Source organism: Pteropus alecto, unplaced genomic scaffold (assembly GCF_000325575.1).
Source record: "Pteropus alecto unplaced genomic scaffold, ASM32557v1 scaffold20, whole genome shotgun sequence".
NCBI lineage: Eukaryota > Metazoa > Chordata > Mammalia > Chiroptera > Pteropodidae > Pteropus > Pteropus alecto.
This window is the reverse complement of record NW_006436298.1, coordinates 46,839,692-46,867,201: the sequence shown is the minus strand read 5'-3', so window position 1 is coordinate 46,867,201 and position 27,510 is coordinate 46,839,692. Positions and strand designations below refer to the sequence as shown.

General features: G+C 34.8%; 1 pseudogene; it reads right to left on the bottom strand.

The window, feature by feature from the left end:
* LOC102880086 overlaps positions 1–26,965 on the bottom strand; it is a 41,719-nt pseudogene extending 14,754 nt beyond the window's left edge.
* Positions 26,966–27,510: the final 545 nt, after the last annotated feature.

Sequence of the window (27,510 nt, the reverse complement as noted above, 5' to 3'; positions counted from 1 at the left end):
AGAAAATGAAAAACACCTGACACTTGAGAACTGTTAGTACATGATTTGAATGCCATTAGGGGCTGCTCCTACACATTTTGTATTACAGCTGTGGAGTGTGTAACCCATGAATAGCACTTGTGTTATGTTTGCTTTAGAAAACTGTGTTGATCCCTCCAGGCGCTCTATTTGCAAGTACTCCCACGTGAGGCATAGAGCAGGGGGGAACTGAAGCAAACAGATCTGTCTTACAGAGAAACTGTTCTGTAAGGAAATATTTTTAGAGGCTGGAGAAATGGGTAGTATGCCTCCCACACCGGTTGTAACTTCTGAAAGATGATGGCCAAGGAGATCTTTTACTGACATAACAAAACTATTCATTTGCTGTGCAAGGCTCAAGTTCTATTCAGCCGTCTCCATGTGGCTCAGAGTTTTAATAAAATTTGACCCAGCCTCTTTGGATTTAGTTTGTGGAACAAGAGTTATAACATGAATGTTTTTCTTTGGAAAAAGTTGCTCTTTAGGGTTTTTTGAACTACTTCTCAAATTGTGAAAATCGGATCAGGGATATGTTATAAGGTTTATATTTCTCTTGGATTTCTTTCAGGATGGACTTATTTTAGCACTTCGGGATTGGAATAAAATCCCTTAATTTCTTTTCTCTGTATACAATTCAGTCTAGACGAGAGTGGTATATTTTAGGAATATGTAAACTGATGACTACACTTGCTTTTGAATAAATGAGTGCATCATAAAAATGATAGCTTGATTTCAGCTGTAATGTTCTTTTCATATCATGAATTTTTTATTTTAGTTCAGTTGATAAACTCCCTTGCTTATTTTCGGATTCGTTTTTGATGTTGGTTTTAGGTGGCTATCAGGATTATTCATATATTTATGTAAAAGGGGTGGATTCGGAGTATGGTTGGATAAGACAAGGAATCTGTCAATTACTGAGCAAAGTCTCATGGTGATTTACATATTTGACTCCATGTAACACACACACACAACTTCACAGACTCTGTATAAGGTAGATGTTATTATATCCATTTAGACAGATATGGACACTTTCTCAAATTGTAAAGCTAGTAAATAGCAGAGATGAAACTCAAAGTCAAGTTGTTCTAATTCCAAAGTTCATGTTCTTAAACATTATCCTTTATTGCCTTCTGCAAATCACTGTGAAACTTTCTCAGATTTCCCCTCTTTAAAAGATCTTTTCAAGTCTTGAAATGACTCTTGCTTACTAAACAGCTGTCTTTCTTTTTTTCTTTCTTTCTTTCTTTCTTTTTTTTTTTTTTGGCTCCTTAACAAATACCTAAAGAATAGTCTCATATACTTGATAGAATCTCATTCCTGCATACAGTGGTTTACAAACTTGAATGTCATGAGTATCACCTAGAAAACTTAAAAATACCAGTGGCTGATCCTACATTAGATTATTTACATCAGAATTCTGGAGGTTAAACCAGGACACAGCATTTTTAAAAGCTTTCCTGGTAACTCCAGGATGCAGCAAGGGTTCTAAACTTCTGCCATATAGTGACATAAAAATGCATAAATTCCAGTTTTCCACATTGCTTTCTCAGCTATACTAAAAAATTGTAAAGATTTTCTGTCTTCTTGGAAAGCAAACCAATATTATCTTTATTTATTTCCACATGGGCTTATCAGCACATCATTCTTCCTAGTTGATATGCTCAGAGGATGTCAGAGCCATCTGCATCTATTTCTCTCGTTAAGGAATGTTGGTTAGAACTAGCAATATGGAAGGCAACTGGGGATAAAAGAAACAAGGTTTATACCATTTGGTCTTAAAATTTTCTCTCTTTCTTTCCAGCAATTTAAAGGACTTGTGTTGTCATTCAAAGGACTCTATCTAACTGTCCCCAACAAGTGTAACCACTTTGTTTAAGGAGGGGGCTGAGGTGTGTAAACCTGTGCAAAGACTCTTCATTTGATATTTAATCATTTCTGCAGCAACATTCTGGCACTGAATCCCTTTGAACCATGTTATCTTTATTTGTTCGTGAGTTACTTTTTGACTAACTAGGTTCCCCAGCTTGGCTTATGCCTTTGAGCCTGCTGGACCAATTCTGAGAGCTGAATTTACACAGATTCGGCTTTTCTGTTGGGAGCTGGCAATTTTTCTTTCCTCTCTTATTGATAAAGATAGGGAATCAATGTCACATTTGCTCTTCTTTAGCAATAATATTTATTGGCAAAACACTACCCCCTATTCCTGAAAATGGCAACATCATCAAGTGTCAAATATACCTAGAAAACTGAGATCCATCTCAAGAGGCAATGCTATGAAAGGAAGCCTATTCTCAATAAGAATAGTTTGGAGACCCATGTCACATTAAATTTTCACACCAAATGAGTGATCTACACTGAGCTTTGGGAATTAGACAACTTGTAAAGGGAGTATACTTTCTGGTAAATTGAGATACGGCTGAAATTTACGAGCTGTGCACGTCTTCTGGTTGCCCCTCCTAATCCATTTCCACCATTTTTTTCACTCAATTTTTTGCTCTGGAAGACTTGAGCTACATGAACTGCGTCTGCAGACTTTGTACCCTGGCTATAATTTAGCAGTGGGATTATTGGCTGGTGATCAGTTTGTGGGATGAGAATAAAGTAGTTTTCTCCATGCTGGGTCAGTGGAATTTGGCATAATTCCTTTACCAAGAGCCATGGGTTTCAGAAGATGGGTCCCTCTAGACAGCTGTTCACTCCAAGTTTATGTAGCTGTTTCCTTCTCTTGTCCATTTACGCCTGGGGGAGCTAACTGACTTCTCACTGCTTCTGGCCTCAGGGATCTGTACTAATTGTTTTGTCCCAAATCTGCCCACACTTCATTGTTAATAGTTTCTTTATTAAACTGTCTGAAACTATTCAGTTTAAGTGTGCCATCTCTAAGGGTAAATCTTAGAAGGAACATGGAGCTCTAATTTCCTTGGAAGCAATCTTTAGAATTATGACATCATTAAACTAGATTTATGTCCCTGATATTTTTCTTGGGAAGCACTCATTTAAAACTCTAGGTAGGGATGTTGATTATCTCTTTTTTTATTTTTGGAGGGGGGTGGCTTAAGAAAGAGAAAATTACTTCCCTATAGAGGCAGCCATATTGAATTAGGGCACCCCCATATGATCTCATTTTATTTATTATTTTTCAATTACAGTTGACATTCAGTATTGTTTTCAGGTGTACAGCAAGGTTGTTAGATATTTATATAACTTATGAAGTGATACCCTGATAAGTCCTGTACCCACATGACACCATATATAGTTATTATTATAACATCAGTGACTATATTCACTAAACTATACTTTATATCCTCATGATTATTTTGTAACTGCCAATTTGTACTTTTTAATCCCTTCACCAGTTTTACCCAGACCCCAACCCCTCCTCCCATCTGGCAACCATCAATTTGTTCTCTGTACATATGAATTTTTTTGTTTTATTTGTTTCTTTCCTTTTTTTTTTTTAATACTCCACATATAAATGAAATCACACGGCATTTATCTTTCTATGTCTGACTTATTTCACTTAGCATAATATCCTCTAGATTCATCTATATTGTTGCAAATGGTAAGATTTCACTCTTCTTATGGCCAAGTAATATTCTGCTGTATGTGTGTGTTTGTATGCCAATTCTTCTTTATTTGTCTTTTGATTGGAGTGTTTAGTTTATTTACATTTAAAGTAATTATTGATAGGTGTGTAGTTATTGCCATTTTATTAATTGCTTTCTGATTGATTTTGTAGTTCTTATTCTCTTGCTCTCTTCTCTTATATGTTGATGGCTTTCAGTAGTATTGTGTTTGATTTCCTTTCTCTATTTTTTGCATACCTCTTGTAGATTTTGTTTTGTGGTTACCATGTGTTTCGTATATACCAAGCTATGCTTACAGTAGTCTATTTTAAGTTGGTAGTCACTTAAGTTTAAACACATTCTAAAATAACCATCATTTTTGCTCACCCCTTCTATATTTATGTTTATGTCATTATTTTTTAGTTCTTTTGTATGTGTGTGTTTGTGTGTATTCTTTGATTTACTGTTGTAATTATACATGATCGTCCTACTTTTGCCTTTTAACTGTTGTATTAGCTTTAGTGTTTGTTGATCCACTGCTTGTATTATGTGTTTGCCTTTGTCAGTGAGATTTTTTTTTTCGTCGTGATATTTTCTAATTCATATTTTTGTTTTGCTTTGTTTTCTTTATCTTCTTAAAGAAGTCCCTTTAACATTTCTTGTAATACTGGTTTGTAGTGATGAACTTCTTCAGCTTTTTCTCGCCTGGGAATGTGTTGGTTATTCTTTGAGGCTATTTTCCTGGCTTAATATTCCTCCTTCCTTCTCTCCTCCTCCCCTCCCTTCATTCCTTTCTTTCTTTCATTTTCCTTCCTTTTTCTCTTTCTCTCTCTTGTTTTCTCTTTTCTTTTCTTTTTTTTCCTGCTATTTTGCTCAGGAAAACTTGGTATTCACAGTTAGTTTTGGTCTAGAGGTTATATATTTAGGGAAGGAAAAAATATAGAGCACTTTCAGGATCATGACATATTGACACATCACTTTTTACAGAGAATGATTACAAGATATTTACCATAATAGTTAAAATATTGAAGTTTGACCATGTAGTAGTCATTAGTTTTGATTGCCAATGATTTTAATTCATCTACTTTTTAGGCACTTGGTAAAATTGTACTTCTTCACTTCAATATGATTGGATAGGGTCATGTGACTATTTCTGGTCAATAATAATTTGTGAGTGAAAGTTAAGGTGTCGTTTTTGGTCTTGATTATTTAATATTATTATATTAATGCCAGACCATTTAGAGTTCTTTCAGTTTACAACAGTGATTAGAAATGTTCCTGTTCAATCTGTTCAAGTCCCAGAAAAAAAGATGAACTGGAAGTTGTACAAAGTAGTAAGAATTTTTTTTTTATGCTACCGTAACAAATATATGCTGTATTAGTCAGCTCAGGCTGCTCTAAAAATGCCTCAGACTGGATAGTTTAAACAGCAGACATGTTTTTATAACAGTTTCGGAGGCTGGAAGGCCGAAATGAAGGTGCTGTATATTTGGTTCCTTGTGAGAACCTTTTCCTGACTTGCAGAGGGCTGCCTTCTCACTGTCTTCACGTGGTGGAGAAAAAAAGAGCTCTGGTCTCTCTCTTTCTTATAAGAACACTAATTCTATCATCATCATAAGATTCCCACCTTTATGAGCTCATCTAAACCGAACTACTTCCCAAAGGTCCCACTTCCAAATACCATTGCAATCTGGGTGAGGATTTCAAAGTATGAATTTTAAAGAGAGGAGACACAGACATTCAGTTCATAACACATACTAATTCATACTACCTGATATAAGTTAGATTGTCCTAAATAATGGAATTATTATTTTTTGTATTGTTACATACTTCATTGAATAAGATGAAAAAGAGTAAAGTTTAGTGAGATAAAGGAATTACATTTGGAAATATATTGTATAAATAGATGCCAAATTGATGACAGAAAGAAGTACTGAGTGACTTAGAAAATGAGGATGCTTTGTGCCTAGGCACATACTAAGTTCTGGCATTGGAAGAGGAGAGTTAGGTACCTAATATATTTCAACTGTGGCAAGCATTTAAATAACATTTGTAGTCACAACAATTTTGCAAAACAAGCACTCTAAAAATGTTAAGCACCTTCTGTGTGCTAGATATTTTGGTAGATGCTGGGGATATAGTAGTAAGCAAAATAAACAAGGTCCCTGCACTCAGAGAACTTGCCTAGAAGTATACAGGAAAGTCATCAGGCAATTACACTGATGAGTGGTGGGTACTGAGGGAAGAAGAAAGAGTGGATACCCTGGGAACAGGTAGAAGGGGTAGCTAATCCTGACTGATGGCATAAATGAAAGATTCTTGGAAGAGGGAGACATGAGTATGTATAGGAGTTAGTCAAGCAAAGAAAAGGAGTTTTCTAGACATAAGGAGCAAGATATGTGATGTTTCTAACAGGAGAGAACCTACATTTCTTAGAAATTAGAGAAAGTAGAGCATGCCTCTGAGCCACACTAGAGGGCAAAAACTCTGGCTTTTCTAGAGGCTATCTGAGGGATTGGTGAACAACCCAGAAGTGCAAGGAATTTAATTTACAGTGGGACAGACTTTATCCAATGGGAGATGAGAAAGAGGAACATGAACAGATAAATTTCCCTTCTATTACTTCTACTAAAATAAATAACAATGATGATGAGCATGATGATAAAACATGCTAATGTTTACTGAGAGATTAGTATTTATATCAGGCACCGTTCGAAGCACTTTAAATTTATTACCCATTTAATCCTCAAAACGCCTCAAAATCTCAATGTACTCATAGGAAATTTGAATAGCTCGTTTACTGTAGCACTTTCATTATCTGAAAGAGCCAGACTTGAACTGAGATCTGCTGAAAGCAGAGCAGCGCTTTTGAGTCAGGTGGAGGCTGTGCTGATTCTAGAGATAATCTAAGTTGGTGACTACCTGCTAAAATCAGCATTTAAGAAAAGAAGGTGGAAATTGCCAAGCACTGTTACAATTTGTAAGTAGGTGATAGATTTGGCCTTGCGATTTTCCCCCCTGTGTTCTTGAGTATAACGTTGCAGTTTCAATGGTGCCTTAAAGTGTATGCAATAAAACACAGCTGGTAACTGACTTTAACTATAATTATTGGCCTCTTACCAGTATTTAAAGATGCATTGCATGGATCAGTGGTTTGAACTTTGCTTTTTAGTTTTTATCAACAGTGTACCATGACTTTCATAAAGACCTTTTTTTCACCTTTATTTAGATCTTGCACTGGTCTATAATTACATAAAACTAAAAATTCTCCGTGGATTGATTTCCATAAATTACAAATATGTCATGCGTTATGTTACTAGACAAAAGGTCAGCAAACCAATTTGTTACACCAGTAGCACATTTACTAGAGCTTGGACAATGATCCATTTGTTGAAAGCCTTCTGCTTTTAACTCTTTAATCTGGATTTCAGCTGAAACACAAATTGTATATAAAATGGAATTTAAATCACTGTTGCCTATCATAGTTAGAAAATAGTACAAATTTGGATGGGTAGTTGTAAACTGGTCTTTGCTTGTAACACATGTATTTCTAATTCAATTTTCTATGATAGAGAATAAATATGTGGTTTTTTTGCAATATCCTAAATACATCAATTCCAAATTAATCCTACTCTCAATATAAAAACGAATTCTAAATTATTAAATTATAAGTTTGGTAAAAGGAATACTAATAACAGTGTTATCTTAAAAATAATAAAGTATTACACATTATGCTACTTACAAATTAAGCTGAATTCTCCTGGTGTTTTGAGTGGTCTTTAGTAACCAACTAAAATTGAATCCAATAAAATGAAATTAAATGTCATGAGTGAACTAGTTACGTTTCAAAGGGGAACTTATTTTCTGTCTGGCAGCAACTTAGTTGGAACAGTGTTCATGAAACAATTTTGAGAATACTCCATTCTGCAAATATAAACTCAGAGACTTTCTATCCTTCCCTGCAAATTTTCTTTTTCTGTTTTGAAAACTGCAATAACCTCTATGTCTACATATATCATCCCTCTTTTTAGTTTCCTAGAGTTGAAATGTTATACTTGTCATTGATTTTTCTTCTCCTTGTTCCATCACCCAATATGATGGCAAATCTGGCTTTTCTAGTTACATCTCTCTTATCATTGTTCTTTTTTTCTCGTTTTGTCGTCGTTGTTCTAATTACCAACATCAGAGCTCCATTTTCTCTCTTTGATTATTAACTGATTTTTCCTGTCTTCAGTCCATAATACACACTGATATCTGGTAATATTATTGGGATATAGTACTATTCGTGTCATGCCTTTCCTCTAAACATTCTATTGCCTACAGCATGGAGTCCCAAGCACCCTGGCATAAATTTTAAGGCACATTGCATTCTCGCCCCAGTCTACTATATCAAATTTCTCTTCTAACTATCGATTCTTATGATCCTTACATTTCTTATATTATTTATCATCCTCAAGGTATAATCTGTTATTTTGTGGTTTTGCTTATTTTTGAAATTGCTAGCTTCCATTTTTGCCCATCAAAATCTTTATTTTAAGGATCAATTTAAATTTTTAATTCTTTTTTCTTGCTTAGCCGTTATCATATTACTTATAATCTACTGCCAGTTATTTGTCTACATTTTTTACTATATGTGCATTGTCTCAGTCATTTCCCCCAATATCTCCAGGGCATATATTTTATATTATCTACTTTGAATATATGATAGACTGAAGATGAGAGTTTAAAAAGCTTTCCAAGGATACATAGCTAGCACTGGCAGAGCCAGAATCAAAGCTAGATCAGGTGACTTTAAAGCCACAGGACCCCAATATTCTGTGGCTTTTCATAGCTACTTTTATAACAGAATTGGGTGACATATATACATGTATATATATACAAGCACACACACATAAAATACTATTGCAGTAATATAGATGATCAGTACATAGATAGGTAGATAGATAGATTATGGATAGATAGATCTATAGTAATGTAAATTTAGACTACTTTGGTTTTTCTTAGATTTTTCAGAAATATTCTGAAATATTCTGACTCCTACTTAGCCAATTAATGGCACATTTAACAACTAATATGTTTTCTGTATTTCATGAGAGCCTCTTTGATGAAAGATGCCTGCTGTGCCTCATACGGTGAATGAAGAAATGTCTCTAAAACTTGAGAGTGTTATCACCAACCTATGAGTGTTTATTTGTTTGAATACTTTGTGGATCTGCCTTTCGTGGCTGAACTTATGAGCCACGGTAGGTTTCTGAAAAGTGAATTAAAGAGGCTGATATTGGCATTGAAATAGAGTCACTCTAGTGCTTGTTTTACTTTGAGTGACATCTAGGAATAACGTTTAGTAGTGCACTGGCCACCCCGTGCTGGTGGGGGACTAAAGGACAACAGTGTGCTAAGTCACAGGGAATTCAGGATGGAGGGACATCACGGATGTAACAATCAAGCTGTGAGGCTGTGTTGGTTGCCCCTTTGTTTCTCCTCCACTTGAGAATCTTTTGTATGCTTTTTTTTTTTTTCAGTCATTTCCCTCTCTGCATTCTACTTTGCTAATTAAAATTCTAATCACTCTGACAGTTAGAGGTAGGAAAAAAAATTATTCTTCCATGCTGGAGAAGGTAATTTCAAGGTGTTTTAGCTGCCAAAGAAACAAAAGAAATTAGACAAAGAAGCAAATTGTCATAGAAGGACAAATGAATTTTGTTTTCCCATTTGGCCTAAAAATATGAAACTTTAGCAAAGACAACACATTTCTATCAGGCATTAAAATAATTCTAAACACAGGAAGGTTAAACAATATGCTTTACTTTCCTCCAGGTAAAGGTTTTCTGATAAAAATAGTCTTTTATACACTTGTTCATGTCAAAAATAATTTACTGTTCTTGGGATAAAATGAAGTATAACATCAAAGGTTTGAATTGGTCTCTGTGATATGTTGTTTCTGAAAGTGTTTCCTTTTAATCTTTGATTTTCAGATCTTCATTAAATATTGAAGAGACTAGAAATTCATATTTAAAGCAAAGAAAATTTTGTGATATGATTTCTTTAATAAAATTGGGATGTTAAATTTTTAATGCTAACTGGTCTAGAAGTGTTAAATACAATTGCATCCAAGATGTATTTGAAAATAAGTGTTCTAGAAAGGTAGGTTTCCTGAGAAACTTTCCAACTAAATTAATAATAAGACGGAATTTCACCTATGTCTATCAGAGATCCAGAAATAGGGTAGAGTTAAGAGAACTTTTACCAGATAAGCTACTATCTGAATTGACTGACATTTAACTGGTTGCTTAATTTTACTAAATTGACTGGACACCTGTTAAAATATACTGAATTGGCTGTCTGATCCAATGTTATTTAAATGTAATTGAATATATATATATTAAAAAAGATGCTGTTACTCAACAAGTATCATTGAGTAACCCACGCTAGACATCCAGGGCACACACATAGGTCTACATACAACACAAGGTTTATAGGTTTTTGTAATGTAATAAGATCATTTATTGTATGATATAATTTTGAAAAAGAAGGTATTGGAGGTGATATATTTTTCAAATTTTCATAGCCTCTAGCCAACTAAGGATTTATTATTCATTTATTCATTTCATGACCAAAAATTAGTGAGCATAAAATTATACTTATTCAATAAAACCTACATTCAATGATGGTTACAACAATTTTTTAAGACCAAATTGATTATTTTTGTTTTATATATGTATATTTTAGAAACTAATGTTTAGTATAATTCTTTATAAAAGTAAACCTTCAAGGTACTATTTTATTAATGAGAAAAACTATGTTTTTATTGTTATTGTTGAATGATTGATTCACTAAGTATTTCATCCAGTACAGAAGAATTTAATAGCACATATATCAAAGATTCTGTAAGCATTCAGTGTTGTGTGTGTACGAACTTCAAGAAGTTGATATCCATAGAAATATATGGAGAGAGTCCTGTAGGACTCATATGTTGATGTGAAATACTTGGATCAACAAATGCTTTCTTTTAACTTGTAAAATATTATACGGTCATGAATGTATGCTTGATTGTTGTGTCCATTCTAAAATGTTTGAGGATGCAGTGCTTTAAAGAAGAGAGCCTAGAGGAAATTTCATGGGTAAGGGACAGTATGGATACTGGAGCTAGTGGTTTGAGAAAGTAGGAAATTAATCATCAGATTTCCCAAAATAAGAAAAAAAGTCATATCTATGGATATCCCAATTCCTGTTGGCAGTACATTAGAATATTTGTGGATCTTAGATCTATCAGTAAATACTTGGGTTGTCATGAGCAAAATCATATAAACATCTCTGAGCCCTAGTTTCTTCATTTATAAAATGAGGTCGGTAATACCATCTCCCAAATAGCAGTTATGAGATACTTGTTATTTTTCTATCACGGTTGTGTATGGATACAAAGGAGTAAGGCAAGAACTAGCTATTTTGCCTAAAACCTGGATAGCTTATAGGTTTTTGTCAATAATTATAATCAATTTTTGTAACTGTTATTGAATACATGTAATATTTAAACTTTTGTGATAGGAATTGAGAGAGACAAAGATGAATAAGCATTACCCATCTCAAAAATCTATTAATTTAGTAGTACAGGCAGCTCATCACACAAATAATTTAATAAATGAGAGAGGTACTGAGTAGTAGCTGAGTATGGGACAACTTAACTTCTATATTATAAATATAAGTAATTATGTTATTGTTTACCTGTGTTTCACTTCTATCCTGGTAGTCAATTTTAATATTATCTGGGAGTCCAACATGGTCATGTACCTTAAGTCATGTTGGTGATCTTGCCTACTCAATCTATAACACAAATCAATTAGAATATTTGCAAATGTTCCAACATAGTTTCTGGTCATTGACAAGTTAGGTGACTTAAAATCTTTTCAGCCCTTTTCTGGGCATTCATTTTCCCTGAGCCTCTGTGTGTACCTTTCCCCTAGTTATTCCATATAAATGGCTGCTTTTAAGTGTCTTAATTTCCCTGAGTTTCGTCCCTGCTTCTTGGGACCTTAGATGTTTTATTGTATTCTTCTGCCGTGTCTTAATTTCCCTGAGTTTCGTCCCTGCTTCTTCTTGGGACTTTAGATGTCTTATTGTATTCTTCTGCGCATAATCTCTTACCCGCAGGCATCTGCAGGTCTGCAATCTCCATGCAGTTTTCTTGTGCATGGTGTCTACAACAGATTTTCATGGTTTCCCAACTGCGATAGCCTTTGCTTCCATTTCTATCTGAGTTTTGAGTCAAACAACACAGAAATCAGTCCCTTGGGCAGCCACAGAAAGGTAAGAATGTTGCAAATGAGTTGCATTATTTCCTTCCATCCTAAGGGAAGAAACTTGGAATTGGGCAGTTTCTTTCTGACTGTGTCATGTCACTCTAGAGAAAGAAAGGGGTAAGGGTAAGCAAATACACCATGAAATTTCCTACCATTTTGATCATGGGCTTTTCTTGATTGGCTGTTTACATGGTTGCTACAGATCCTTGACTAGTTTCCAGACCTCCCACAAAGCTATTTCAGTCAATCTGTAGCTGTTTACTTGATGTTTCCATGAGGGAATGAAAGCCTGGAACTTCCTAGTCCACCAGCTTGTTATCATCACCCTCAAGAAAGGTATTTTTAATCTATATAGTAATATAATAAACGCTTAATTGTGAGATTAAAATGAAATCTCTGGGCATCTCAAGACTTACTTAGTTTACTAGTCAGGATCTCTTCCTGAAAAACCATCAAAAATAGTACAACAAAATTTAAAAATAAATAATAATAATAATAATAATAATAATAAAGAAGATTGGAGCAACATAGAGAAGTGATGACTTGCTATATTCTTTTGTTCAGGGTGGAGGATGTGATTTGTTGTAAGTATTGATATGTCTGGCAGAGATTATATAGCTGAGAGTACATGATTGATATTAAAAGCACAGATCTTCACTAAAGTCCTGTGAATCACAACCAGCAGAATATTAAAACACATGATAATATCCAGTGTCAGAGAATGTAAAATGAAAATGGATGACCTTATACAATGTTAGTGGAAACGGAATTGTCAAAGCCTTTCTGGAGAACAATTTTGCATGGTTTATCAAATTTTTTAATTTGTAAATTTCTGCCTAGTATTTAGTAATTTATCTAAAGAGACATGTATAAATATTTTATTAAAGTATCTGTCTAATATGAGATCAAGCTACATGAAACAGCTCCAGAATTCGTTATTAAGTCAAAAAGTAAGTAGTAGAAAAAGGTAGACCTTATGGTTGTATTACATAAGTAACAAGAGAATATCACATATTCAGGTGTGTATTTGTAAATGCATGAGAAAATCTAAATTACACTAATAGTTAATGATAGATAAGGGATTGAGATGGTCTTGGTGAACCAGGAGACTTTCCTTTTTACTACATGAGCTTCTGTATTATTTGAATGTGTTGTCATATTTTTGGGTGTAAAATAAAGGCATGTTTCATCAAATAACCAATTTGGAATAATCTGACCATCAATGAGCCACATAGGTAATTTATGTTTGTCATTAACATGGGTGAAAGCCGTAACTATGATTTTTTAAGTCTAAACATTTCTAGTAGGCTTTGGCACAAACACAAAGTAACCTGGTCCTTAGGGTTAATCCTGTTCTTAATTGAAGACTAGCAAATAGGTAGAGATGAATTTATCTCTATATGAGAAGAGAAAGAATGCAATAACTAAGTGCTAGGCTGAATTAACAAAAGAGAAATGTATATACAATTAAAATGCATTAAATCAGCAAATTCCAAAATAAGGCTAACCTGAAAAATAGTATACCAAGATTGCCTATCTCCTTATTGGTTTGCCTACCTAGCTGCTTAACTAGTTTCACTGTTTGTTTGACTTTGATACAGTGTTATCTTTAATTGTTCATGCGTAATTTTTGTTCACAATTATAAGGGATTCCATTAAAAAATTATCTGTTTATACACTCAGTCTTTTGGGAGGACAGGAGTGCAGTTTCGGCATTGTGGCGTTCTCAGCTTTGGAATCTTCCTCCCTCCATTTCTTTTAGCATTCAGCAGAATAGGCTGACACGAGGGAAATGCCTGCCAAGGAACTTTAGAAGGAGGCAGTTTTTAATTAACAGGGGCCAGAGAAGGTGATAACCCCAAGGGGTAGTGAAGAGAAATTAACATGGAAAAGCACTTCCACACTCCTGTGGGTCCCAAAAGGCCAGCCGTATTAGTGGTGTCTGTTCTGATTGAACTTTTGCTGTGTCTTTTTATTGATTCACTTGTCAGAATTTGACAAAAGGACTGCTGCCCGTCAGTTGTTTGCTCAGAGTGGTGGGTTATGGCTAGAAACTGCTTACTTGTACAGCCAACTCCTGAGCGAGAGCTGTCGTTTTGGTTATCATTTTACAGACATGATTAATGTTGTTAGGCTTGAGGTAAGAATTAAGTGTGTGTTTGCATACATGCAGCCCGACAGGCGTACTTACTCTGGATTTCTGAGCCTCTTTATGCTCTTAGTTCTTTGCCTGGTTTTGCAGAAAACTCTTTTCATTATTAAACTATTTTAAAATGCAATTTCAGGGATAATAATTACATTGACTGTTGCAGAGACTTTTTTTTTTTCCTACCATTTACTAAATCCTCAGCTTAGGAAGCATTTTTCAAAGAATAATATCCCGTGAATAAATATTTCAAGTTTCTCTCCCAAGAATGAAAATGAATAGTAAATAAAGCATGTAAAGAGCTTGTGAGATCAGCTCATGTCGTGAAGATGAGAAGTGCAAGGGTTTTCTTTTTTTTAGCTGCCTAAGAGGGTGCATTGAGCCAGTAAGCCCAGGGTGGGCCCCAGGAGAGCTTTTGTGCTTTGAGCATACTGAGAACAAAAATATTCTTAAAAATATTTTAAGAACATTTTAAACATTGTGTGAGTCTTTTGTCTTTGTGAGAACCAAGCTTACTCTAGAATTCTATGTATGTTTACCAGTTTCAAAGTATGCTTTTTCTAAAGCAAAGGCAGACTTCCCACGGTTCTTTTAAAGATATGATAATTATTTTTTTTCTAAATTCAAACAGTATTATCCTTATTATTATTAACTTACTTGAAACACAGTATTTATTAAGGTCACTTAACAAGAGAATAGTAAGATCATCAGGACCCTGGTCCTGATATATTTCCTGGAGCTAGAGCTTTAGTTTTTCTTTTCCCTGTTCTTCTTCTTCTTCTTCTTCTTCTTTTTTTTTTTTTTTTATTTGTTGAAGTTTTGAATCCATTTATAAAGAGTGACTCACCCAGAGTTGCATGTCACTAACATCCAAAGTCAATGAGCATCTAGACCTGTGCTGTCTAAATCAGTAGCCATTAGTCACATGTAGCAATTGAGTGCTTGAACTGTGGCCAATCTGAATTGAGAGGTGCTGTAAGTGTAAAATACATACTGGATTGTGTGGCTATATTTTGAAAAATAGAATGTAAAATATCAATAACTTTGTATTGGTTACATGTTGACATATTATCTTCAATAAATTGGATTAAATAGCTCATTAAAATAAATTTCACCTGATTTTTTAAAAAACTTTAATGTAATTACTAGAAAATATGAAATTACCTATGTGTTTCACATTATTTTTCTATGGGACAGTATTAATCTAGACAATAGAAAAACTTGCTATTTATTAAAGATTTACTCCATGAAGTGTGCTGTACTTTATGTGCCTTATTTTATTTAATCTCATAAATACCATTGAGATAGATGTTATTGTTATTTATATTTATAGACAAGGAAATTTAGGTAAGAGGAATAAATATTTAGCCTAAGAGTAAAATAAAACATTTTACTCTTCTTTTAATAACTATTTGTGAGTGTCTATGTAGTACTATGTAAGACACGATACTGTGCAGGGTTATATGCTATAATTAATTACTCTGTGATGTCTACTAGTGCAACTTTAGATGGATTTGGGAGGAAAAAGGTCACCAAATTAATTTTTGCAAACTTCAATTAGGTGTATTAGGTTTTAGTAAATTGTTGAAGTGTTCATGGAAAATCTTTATGTTCCATGGCAGGAAATGGTTTAAATGCATCTGTATTTGTGAATAGGTCAAAGAAGAGACATTACATGGAAGAGATTGACAAGTAATATCAAATTTAGAATGAACTATGATTTCATAAGTAAGGTTTAAGGCCTATATACTTTTGGTACAGGGGCAAATCAGGCAACAGTTGTAGACCTAGAGAGCTCTCATATTTTCTGCAGAGCTGGAAGCACAGAATACTTCTTCTCAGCCAAGTTAAGAGAAAATTAGAATGAAGAAAAAGAGGGAGAGAAAACAAGAAAGACAGAATGAGAGACTGAGAGAGAGGTGAATGAAAAATAGTTGTTAAATATCTGTCTTGCATGAACAAAAAGTAAGGAAGATAACATAAGAAACTATCCTAAGATATATGAATATTCTCAAATTTTAGGACTTAATTACTTCCATAAGATCTCCTGAGTGTCTGGAAAATGGGAGAAATCTGGGGGAATGGAAAGACTGGAATAATTTTTTTATCGTAAACAATTTCACACGTAGGAAGATGGTTCCATTTTCAAACTGTATTCTGCTGAAAATAACTGTTGTGAAATTACTTTTTTTGTGTATGTTTATTTTCTGTGCATATACAACTCACTCAAGAAAAAATATTCTTTTTCTTTAGGTGATCAAAATCATTTTCTTTAAGATAAATTAGTGCTATGTAGAGGATTTTTAAATTGCATCAGTTTTTTAAAAAGTTACATTCAATACATTATACATTTTTTACATTGGAGGTTTTAAAAATGCCTCCATCATTATTATTACTATTAATTTAACTTCTACTTCAGTACAAGGCAGTCACATGGCTAATGATATCATTCGATTTTCACAATAATGATGTCAGAAATAATTTCCCCATTTTCAAATTGCCAAAGGAGTGGAACTCAGTCATGTTAAGTAATATTTCCAAGGTTTAAAGGCCAGTAAAGGATAAGCAGGGATTTAAAGCAAAAATTAAATGAAACTTACACTCTCTTCTTTTCTGTTTTCATCAGTGAGCATTATCAGAATTAACTTTGAAGCCCTAAATGTTAGATTTGTTTATAATTCTCATTATTATGTCTTCCCAGACCTATTAAAGACTTTAATATCTAACCAGTCTCACAAAGAAAAAAACTTCAGCATCATTTTCAATTCTATTCTCTCTAACCTACATGATTTCATTCTAGTCTACTCTTTTCCATACCCCCGACTTTGCCTCTTCCTCTTAATAATTGCCCTTACATAAAGTTAAACTCTTTGCAAATTGCTGTAGTCTCCTACATGATTTCTGTTTTCAAAATCTTTCCTCTATAATTTATCATCCATATTTCCACCACAGCTATTTTTTAAAATTTCATTTAATTGTATCATTTCCTTACTTTAAAATCTTAGGAGGATCTACTTTACCTCTTAAGATTTTAAGTTCCGTCTCCTTGGGAGGGTGTTCGATGCCTTAAACTATCTTTCTAGCTTAAGCTCCCACCTTTCCCTGCTTATGTCACCTATTTTCATTCATACAGAAACAATGCAATGGCTTCTCCATGAGCCATTGGGAAATAAATGTCCGAATCCAGCCAGAGGAGTACCATTTCACCACATGTGTGTGGTCGCAGCCGGAGTTGAATTCATACCAGATCTCTGAAGCCTGAAGGCTTTGTGCACTCTGGTTGTTATTTGTGATTCAGATACACACTGCCAGACCTTTGTAAGCCCTGAGTTTTACTTGATAGATTCCAGAAAAATGCCTGAAGAAACTTTGACCTTTTCTATCTCCAAATAAAATCTGAAACCACTTCCTGCTGGAAAATACAAACTTGGTTCTGATGGTTTTTATTTCTGTATTGTCATCATGTAGGCCAAGACAATAGATGCTGAGAAAACATTTATTATTCCTGAAAACGAATCCTAGAAAAAGTATTGACAGATGATATTTTAATTGGTTTGGCCTCTCAAGTGATTAAATAATCATGAAACCTCTTCTGTTTAACAACGGCTTGAGGTACTTTGTATTCTTGCCTCAAAGCAGAGCAGTTTCTAGCTGGTAACGCTGTGATTGATTTTTCCACATCAAATACAATGTTACGGTCTATTGTTTCCATAGCAAACATATAGCATCTGTCTTCAAATTCAGACTGTGATCCTGTACTAGCCAGTAATACTTTATATGACCACATCCTTCCATTACAAGTATGAGTGGATTAATATTGATTTTTTTTCCCTCTCTTGTCCGAGACTGAAGGTCTATCTTAACAGGAATAATTTACACAGCTGGCATATAAGGATATGCTTACTCCTTATTTTCATGGTAAAGATTATTGCTTTGTCTGAAATTCAGTTTCTGCTATTTTTAACCCATAAATAGGTTGAAAAGAGTAACATACTTTGCAGCTCCAGCCATCTATGTTCTCATATGTTTCCAATAACATCTTGGAGCTTTCAGAAAACTTTGAGCTTTTATGCCGTATGAAACTTTAGAAAAACCACAAGGAGCTGGCAAAAACACATATCACCATAATGATGCAATATGATTTAGCTAAGTATTCTAAAGTGTGTGTGTCACCTATTTTACAACTTTAAATTCTGTTACCCCTAAGCCAGAAATTTCCAACTAAAGCTCTGTGATTTGTCCAATTATAATCCACAGAGTTTTTCTCCACCAAAACCCCAAAGTTCACCGATCCCCATCTCCACACTGTTGCTCAAGAATATTTCCCTACCTAGAATACCCTCACTCTCCTCTGTGGCTACACTACCCTATACTTCAGTACTCAGACCAGATTTCACCTCTCCCCAAACCTTCCTGAAGTTATTCTGGTTCCTGGGGATTTTTTCCTTTTCTATTCTTCTAATAGTTAAATAAGCACTATAAATATTAACTTTTAATTACCTATCCGTTGTGTTTACCTAAAGTGGCCCTGGATACCACCCAGGATATAGTAAGCTTTTAGATAAAATATATGTGAGAGAGTCAAACCACAGGGCATGACAAGCATTAGTTATATCTGAATTTGTACTGTCTTTTTAATTCTTTAATATCTCACCCAGTACTTACTGTCAGGCTAGGCTAGTATTAATCATTAGCTGAAAATGTCCAACAGGGATCGAGTTCCTTGTTCTGATGCTAGCCAAGTTGAAAGAGGACTGAATTAGGAATTAAAGAATCTGAGTCCCAGCTCTGACTCCACTCCTATCAAATTGTATGATTCAAATTAATTACTATTTTGATAATCAAATTTTTTGCTCAAAAGTAATGTGCTTGTGTCTACTTAGACCACAAAGAACTCCTTTTTCTTTGTGTGCTCAACCCACATCCATAGGAGGGGGTCTGCACTAAATTATGATTCATAACTCTGCCTCCCATTTTCATGGGCAATGGGAGTAGAAGCCCATTCCTGCCCCAAGTTGAGCCAATCCGATTCTTGCTGTGAGGGGGAGATTTTCTCTTTCCTGGTTTGTAGACTTATTTTACTGGAACGTATTTTTCAGTAACTTGCTGAGAAAAAATACCTAGTATGTTTAAATGAATCTTTATTCTACCTTCATACTTGATCGAATGTTTGATTTGACAGAATTCTAGGATGAAAAGAATTTTCTCTCATAATTTTGAAAGCATAGTTTTAATATCTTCTAGTTTTTGTGTGTGATGCTGTTAAAAATCCAATTCACATTTGTGTGTTGTTTTGCTCTTATTATTTTATCGATGCAGTTTTCTTCTAGCTTTTTAAGGATATTAATTATAGGGTTTTTAAAAATTTAAGTTTATTGAGATTCTTGGAGTCTAGGAAGATGTTTATATTCATGTCTTCATCAAACTTGAGAAGGTTTTGGCTTTTATTTCTTCAAATAATCTCTCTACTCTTTGGCTTTCTTTCTTTTTTTTCCTTCTCTGACTCCCAGTTCATAGGTCAATTCTCTTGGTCATGTCTTAAAGATCTTTTAGGCTCTATTCATTTTTCTTCACTTTTATTTTTCTGTTCCTCAGGCTGAATGATTTCAATTGGACTATTTTAAAGTTAACTAATTATTTCTTCTGCATGTTCAAATCTGCCCTCGAATTTCTCTAGTGACTTTTTTAGATGAGATTGGGCACATTCAGAGTGGTATGGCCGTGGACTCTAGTGACTTTTTTAAAATTTCATCGCATTCCTTATTTCTGGAATGTCTTTATGGTTTCTTTAAGATTTTTCTCTATTGATATTTCTGTTTTGTTCCTACATAGTTTACTTTCTCCACATCTTCTTTGAGTTCTCTGAGCATTTTTAAAATAATTATTTTAAAGTCTTTGTCTAGTAGGTCCTTCAGTTCATCTTTCTTGTGGACAGTTTCTCTTGGTTTATTTTGTTCCTTTGAATGAGCCATACTTTTCAATTTCTTTGTGTGCCTCGTGTCTGTGTGCGTTTTATTTATTGATCAGTAACTTGATATTTGCATCTAACAATATGGTAACTCTAATAATCATATTCTGTCCCTTCTCCGGAGCTTGCTGTTTTTTGTTTTTGTTTTTGTTTTGGTTTGGTTGTTGTAGGTTATCTCCATTCCTAAGCTCAGCCTCAGGTATAATTGTAGTTAAGGTCTTCTGAGGTCTTTTTGAGTCTATGCCTTTCCTTGAGTATGCACAGTATTCAAATTTCCCGCATATGCGGTTGCTTTTGACTGTCTAGTCTTTAATGTCTGGCTCCCAAAGGAGGAAAAGAAAAAAAGAAGGGGAGGGGGAAAGTTGTTACCCTTTCAATCCCCCTAGAAGTTGCTTCAGACCAAGGTGGAGCGGCTTGCAGAGATGGGGGCAAGTGTGTGACAGTGGTTGCCCACCTCTATACCTACACATTCATGATCAGCAGCAGCAATCAGTGATAAGAACACTGATCCCAGATATTCACAGGACCAGATCCTCATTGCCCACCCTGGCTTCCACAAGCTGAGTGTAAGCCATTTGAGGAACACACGCAAGGTCGACTGCCACAGGGATGGCGGTGGGGGGTGGGTAGCTACTGTTGAGCTAAGGCTAAAATAACTGCAGTTTATCCTCTAAGCTTTCCCCTGGAAGTTTCAAGGCTTCAAAAGACTCCAGAGTTCTAAAATAGTTACATCAGGTAGGTTCTGCCAGTGCAACCGTTCTCTAGGTGGGGGGATAGATTTATGGTGCTTTCTACTCCACCATCTTGTAGAATCCTCTCCATAAAATTATATGTACACATTTATTTTATTTAATCCTTATTTTCAGCCACATGCCAAAACCTCTTTTAAGGTACATGAATTTCCTGAATCTTGAAACTTTTATTTTCAAGTTTTCCAATCTAAACATACCATGCAAGAGGAGCATGTTGGGGTTGGGAGGAAGAGTCTTAGTCATCTCTGAGCAGATGAATTGGGGGCCTGGGTTATTCAACTGCTTTGAATCTAAGTTTCCAAATACTCTCTTTTCAGCTCGACTTAATGTTCAAAGTGCTAAACTTCTCAGGCAGTTTTTAGGGCAAATCTGCCCATTTATAGTCAGTGTTTCCCTTCTCTTGGCACTAAAATTTTAAGTTCTTCTACCGTCATCGCTCCACCATTTGCCTTCTATCTTCCAAAAATTGGTTGACATAAATTTTTCTTCCATCTTTCTTTCTATTGTTCTCCTGTCCTTATGGGTTAATAATGTAATGCCAGTTTTTTTTTTTACTATAATACCCTTTTATTGAGTTGTGTGGGCAAAGATGTGATTCCTTTGTAACGGTTGATGTCTTTGCAGCATGTGATTCCTTTGTAACATTTATTGAGAAAATTGCTTCAGAGGAGAAACAGACATGAATTCGGAAATATTGCGTCAGTGAAAAAGACAAACATGAAAACAGAAAATTACATTTTCTGAAATAAATGCATTGATAGAGGTACATAGGTTGCTATGAGAGAAAATGAAGTGGGAGGAAATTAGCTAAGATTTGGGAAAACTAGGTAATATCTGAAGGGCGAGTGCAGTTCAGCCAAGTAAGAAGTTTAAGGAGTAGATTGAAGAAAGGGGGGAGTCTGTTACAGGTTGGAGATATACAACTCATTAGAGAATTTGACGATATTTAGTGTGGGTGTAGTTTAGGTGAGGATGATAATGGGGAGGCTGTAATGACAGTGGTGGTAACAGATGAGGCCAATATGAAGGAAAGTTGTGGAAAAATTTCAAGCAATAAGAACAATTATTAGCTATAATGTATACATAGACAATAAAAAGAGGAAGAAGAAAGAAAAATGTAACCCTGGAGGTAAGGGAGATCAATTAAGAGCCATTTGCTGTTACCAAGGTAAGGTACGATGATGTCATAAACTAAGATGGTGAAAAGGCAAAAGTAGATAAGCTCTACTAGTATTTGTGGTGAAGAATCAACAGGATTTAGGGACTAGGTATATAAACAGATGAAAAAAGGAATGAATGCTAACGATAACTTCTAGATTTGGATTTTGTGACTATGACACCATGATATATCAATAGTGGCCATGACACCATCTATTCTGAAGGAGAAACACAGACTTTAGAGAGAGATGGCAGGGAGCTAACTGAGATTAAATTGGGATGCCGATTTTGATAACCATGACATATCTAGTAGAAATGTCCGATAGTCAGTTTACATTAGAAGTTTAGAAGAGAGATTGGGCTGGAGAAAAAAGAGGGGGTGGTCATTAGTTTACATGTTATAGTTAAAAATTAGAAATTTCCCAAGAGAGATTATAAAATCAGACTAATGACAGCTACCAGATATTAAATATATACTAGGCAGCATTCATAATTATGTATTTAATGCTAATAACAATCTTATAAGAAAACTTTCTGTTTTATGACAGAGGAAAAAAGAGACAGAGGGAATAAGCTACTTTCCAACGGTCCCTGTTAAGCATGTGAAAGAGCCAAGATTCAAATCTAGGTTTTTCCTAATTCTAGAATATATCTCTGCCCATTTTACTCTCCTCAAAGATAAAAGCAGTTAGGTTGAAGAGGGACTTCATTTAAGGGGAAGGCAGATGAAAAGAATCCCTAAAAGTTAGTGATAAGGAGTACCTATACTGGTAGAGGAAAACCAAAAGAATGTGGTGTCATGGGCTTTAACAGAAAGAAATTGAAGGAGGAAACAGTTAACTGTGGCAAACACCACAGGATATTCAAATAAGAGAACAGGAAATTGTCTATTGGATTTATCCACAAAGAGCTCTTTGTGGACTTTGGTGAGAGCAAAGACTGGCATGCTAGAAGCTGAAGCAGATCCCTGTAGACTGTTAAAAAAAAAAAAAAAAAGCAGTGAGGACATAGAAACAATTCAAATGGTACCTGTGAAGGTGAGGTGAAACGAAGGGCGCTTATGGATGTAGCATATGGTAGAGAGATAAATATGAGAAAGACTAGAACATATCTAGATGCTAATTGGAAAGAGTAGTAAACAACTAATAGTGAATTTAGAAAGAAAGGGAATAATTCATAAAATAATGTTGCTGAGGGTACCCACAATAGCCTTGGAAGAGAATTTTATCCTTAGACTTTTAAATTAAAAACAATTTTTTGGTTACAGATTTAATTCTGCTTTCTTTAAAAAAATTTAAATACAGACATTTGTAAATTAGAACAGTATTAACCCATGATAACTCCATCTGAAAATTATTTATTTTTTCAAGTTTTTAAAAATGAATCTGTGAATATATATATATATATTTTAGAATGAAATAATAATATAAATACTGGTATATAAACATATTTTTCAGCTTTAAATAATATATATCATGGACAGACATCTCTCTGTGTCAGTAATAGAGAGCACCTTCAGCCTTTTAAAGTCTTCATGGTATTCATGGTCTTTACAGTATTCATGGAATTCCATTTAGGATATTGTCCTAATCTGTTCAGGCTGCTATAACAAAAATACCATAGACCATCCAGGCTTAAAGAACAGAAATTTTATTTCTCACAGTTCTGGAGGTTGAAAGTCTAAGAACAAGGTGCCAGCTATCCGTTGAGTGCCTACTTTCTGGTTTATAGACACCTCTCTTCTCACTGTGTCCTCACATGGTAAAATGGGCAAGAGAGCTTTATGAGGTCATTTAATTCTGCTTTCTTTAAAAAAAATTAAATACAGACATTTGTAAATTAGAACAGTATTAACCCATGATAACTCCATCTGAAAATTATTTATTTTTTCAAGTTTTTAAAAATGAATCTGTGAATATATATATATATTTTAGAATGAAATAATAATATAAATACTGGTATATAAACATATTTTTCAGCTTTAAATAATATATATCATGGACAGACATCTCTCTGTGTCAGTAATAGAGAGCACCTTCAGCCTTTTAAAGTCTTCATGGTATTCATGGTCTTTACAGTATTCATGGAATTCCATTTAGGATATTGTCCTAATCTGTTCAGGCTGCTATAACAAAAATACCATAGACCATCCAGGCTTAAAGAACAGAAATTTTATTTCTCACAGTTCTGGAGGTTGAAAGTCTAAGAACAAGGTGCCAGCTATCCGTTGAGTGCCTACTTTCTGGTTTATAGACACCTCTCTTCTTACTGCGTCCTCACATGGTAAAATGGGCAAGAGAGCTTTATGAGGTCCTTTTTATGAGGGCACTAATCTTATTCATGGAAGGCTCTACTTTCATGACCTAATAACTACCCAAGGCCCCACCTCCAAATGCCATCACATTGAGGATTAATTTTCAACATACAATTTTCAAGGGGAAAACAAACATTCAGTCTACAGTAGATATATTTAACTAACTTCTTGTTAATGAACATGCAGCAAGTTATTAATATTAGCTATTCAAATATAACTATTATACTCTGATTCCTTTTTTTCTTGGAATATGTTTCTAAAATATAATGGCTGGGGCAAAGAACAAGAAGATTTTAATTGTTTACACATTGCCAAATAGTTCTAATCCCTATTCTCACCATTAGTCCATCATTAGGAAGAACTTTCATGGGACGAGCGAGTAAAAATGAAAGGAGATTGTGAATGAAACATGATTTTACAATTGAATAAAGCTGAGGGACTTTCTTGTTGATCTTCAATCCTCCCTTCACCTCTCCGCCATACTTTGTAGTTTCTCTGTGAAGTAGAGGCAAAGTTTCCTGCTTAGAATGAAGGTGGAGGAGATGGTAAAGGGATTTGAGGAGAATGGAGACTATTTGAAATAGCCACTATGAGCAGAGAAAGAGAGCTGAATATGGAAATTGTGGAGGAAATCTGTTAGCGTTAAGACCCCATTGGTATCAGAGGCCATGATATTGTGTTCATGATACTCTACCTGATCATGTGAACTTTTTTCCTCAGCATCATTCTGCAGCCTTGATGTAGGAACAGAGAACTTAGACAGAAGACTCATCCACATTGAGATTTTGTTAGGTGGGCACAACCAAGGTACAGGGAGCTAAGGAGTGGTAGAACTAATGGTCAGTGGAATTCAGGCTAGATAAAAAGGAAGGGGACACTCTGAGAAGGGAGCTAATAGATTTAGAAAATGTAGAGTACTAACTGCCTGGCCGTATTTCAACAATATTTATTTGTACCGTTTCTACTGAAAATGTCTTTAGTATATTATTTGTATATTACAGTTTCCATGCTTGCCTCTGTTTATAAAGCTGTGCTTTTAGAAACATCCATACCAAATTGCAGATAATTTACCAAATGACTTTTGGATCACTTGGAAAGTTAATATTTGCATTACCCCTCTGTCCACATATGTTTCAATTTCTAGTCATTTGATTATGTCTTGCAGATACAGTAATCTCTGTAGATATAGCAACATTGCAGTTGAAGATTGGCAAACCTGTAGGAAAAGTACTTGTGATAGCCATACTACTAAAGCTAATTAGTTTTATTATTTAAAATAATGGAGATAATGTTGCTCCAATAAATTTATATGACCAGATTTTCATAAATATCTTTGAAAGTCATCAGTAAATAAGCACTGTTTTTAAAAATTGCAACAAGAGGTCATAATATCCAGTGTCTCATGATCTCCTTGAATTTCTATGTGTAGCAAAATGATTTGTGCTTACACATTATTTTGCTTAAGTGGAGTACAGGTCCTATGAGCTATTTTTAGCCAAAGTCTCCTTGATGGCTTTTTAAAAAATTAAAAACGAAGAATTCACAGTATAATCCATTATGCCATACCGAAGCTTGACTCCTTGCTTGAACTTAGCATCAGCTCACATGTTTATGAATTATACAGCTAACTACTTAAGAAGGTGAGAGTAAAGTTCATTTTTTGTTTTTTCTCTCTTAAGAGAAAAATTTTTTTTCACAGCCAATTTCTTCGAACCTTCTTTGTGTTAAAAACCCTATTGATCTAACTCATATATCTGAGAATTTAAAGTAAATTCACTAATATACTTTATTTTTGGAAAATAACATCTAAAAGTTTCAGTGGGTTTGTCACTGTAGGTAATATATAGTTAGTTCATAGAGAAGGGCGTAAAATTTACCTCTGAATATCCTGGATAGATTTTTTTCAAAACTTCCTCTTTTTTAAAAATATCAATTGAATACCTACATACTGCCTAGAACTCTGCAAGACATGGACAGCACAATGATGTCCATGACAGACCTGATCCCTTTCTTTCCTGTATTTACAGTATGGGATTTTCAAGGTGATATTAAGTGGGATCATATGTTATTAAATCAGACACTCTGTGAGCTCTGGGATAGTTCTGCCAGTTGAGGAACTGTAGGCAAAGAAGGAAACTCACACTGGGGATATAATCCTTGCTTCTCCCAGGTAGCATGGGTTTAGGTTAAAAAATTTGCATCAAGAAGCTAGTTGGTATCCTCAAGGGATGGAACTGTATTAATGGCTCAGTTTTCATCTCTACTGCTGACTTGTTAGCCAGTAGCATTGTGGCAGCAGGACCCTGTGACTTAGGGCATGTGCATATCCTCTGTCCATGCCAATGTAATTACTCTTTTTAAGAACTTTTGTCCAAACACTAGAGTGGCTGATATCCACTGAATGAGTCATCTGTTGCATTATGTCTTCTTTTGGTGGATGTTCTCTTTGGTGGGAATTGACATGATACACAAATCTCAGCAAACTTAGTTCCCATTCCCACAGATCCACCCATATCTCTTCCCCATACTCCTCATCTTTAACTTTACAATTTTGTTACTTTCAGGCCCCTGATTAAGCCATTCTCCACTGCCTTTGATTCTATGTGTATTTTTACCTCAGATCATTTCTCTGTCCACACCTCGTCAATTAACAGGTATGTTGCTCAAACCTCTGTCTATGGGAAGATTTCTCCTCTTCTTTTTCAGGGACTTCCCTGAGCGGGGCTGTAGTGTGGCAACTGTCCATTTTTCGGTTGCATTAACATATCTAGCCGGCCAGTGCATAAACCAGGCCTGAATTTTTCATCTTCCTCCATTAGCAAGTCATTAGGCCAAGTACTAGTTGAAATAGAAGCATTGGTACAATAGTGGTAGATGACATGGGGATATACTTATTTATGTATTGTGCCATCTAGATTTTCTTGGTTCCACTTTCCATTCTGTGATGGATTGTTGCTGTGCCCACTTATTCTTGTGGCTTGGTGTTTCTGACATTGATCCCAACGTCAAAACCTTAGTCTCTACCAGGATCTTACTGAGAGTGTGCCAGTAGCTGTTTTGGAAATGGTGATGATTTCTCTACTATAGATAACATGGCCTTACTTTAGAACTATGGGTGTCTGCACTGTGATTTTCATCTCAAGATTTTCATATCTGGGTTTGTCAGGAACATAACACAGTATCCTGAGTTACACAGTTATCTCTAGCATCATTGGATCTGCTAAATTATATGCCCAAGCAATAGGAACACTTGTAGTGCAGCCTGAATCTGTCACCAATCCCTCTCTTGCT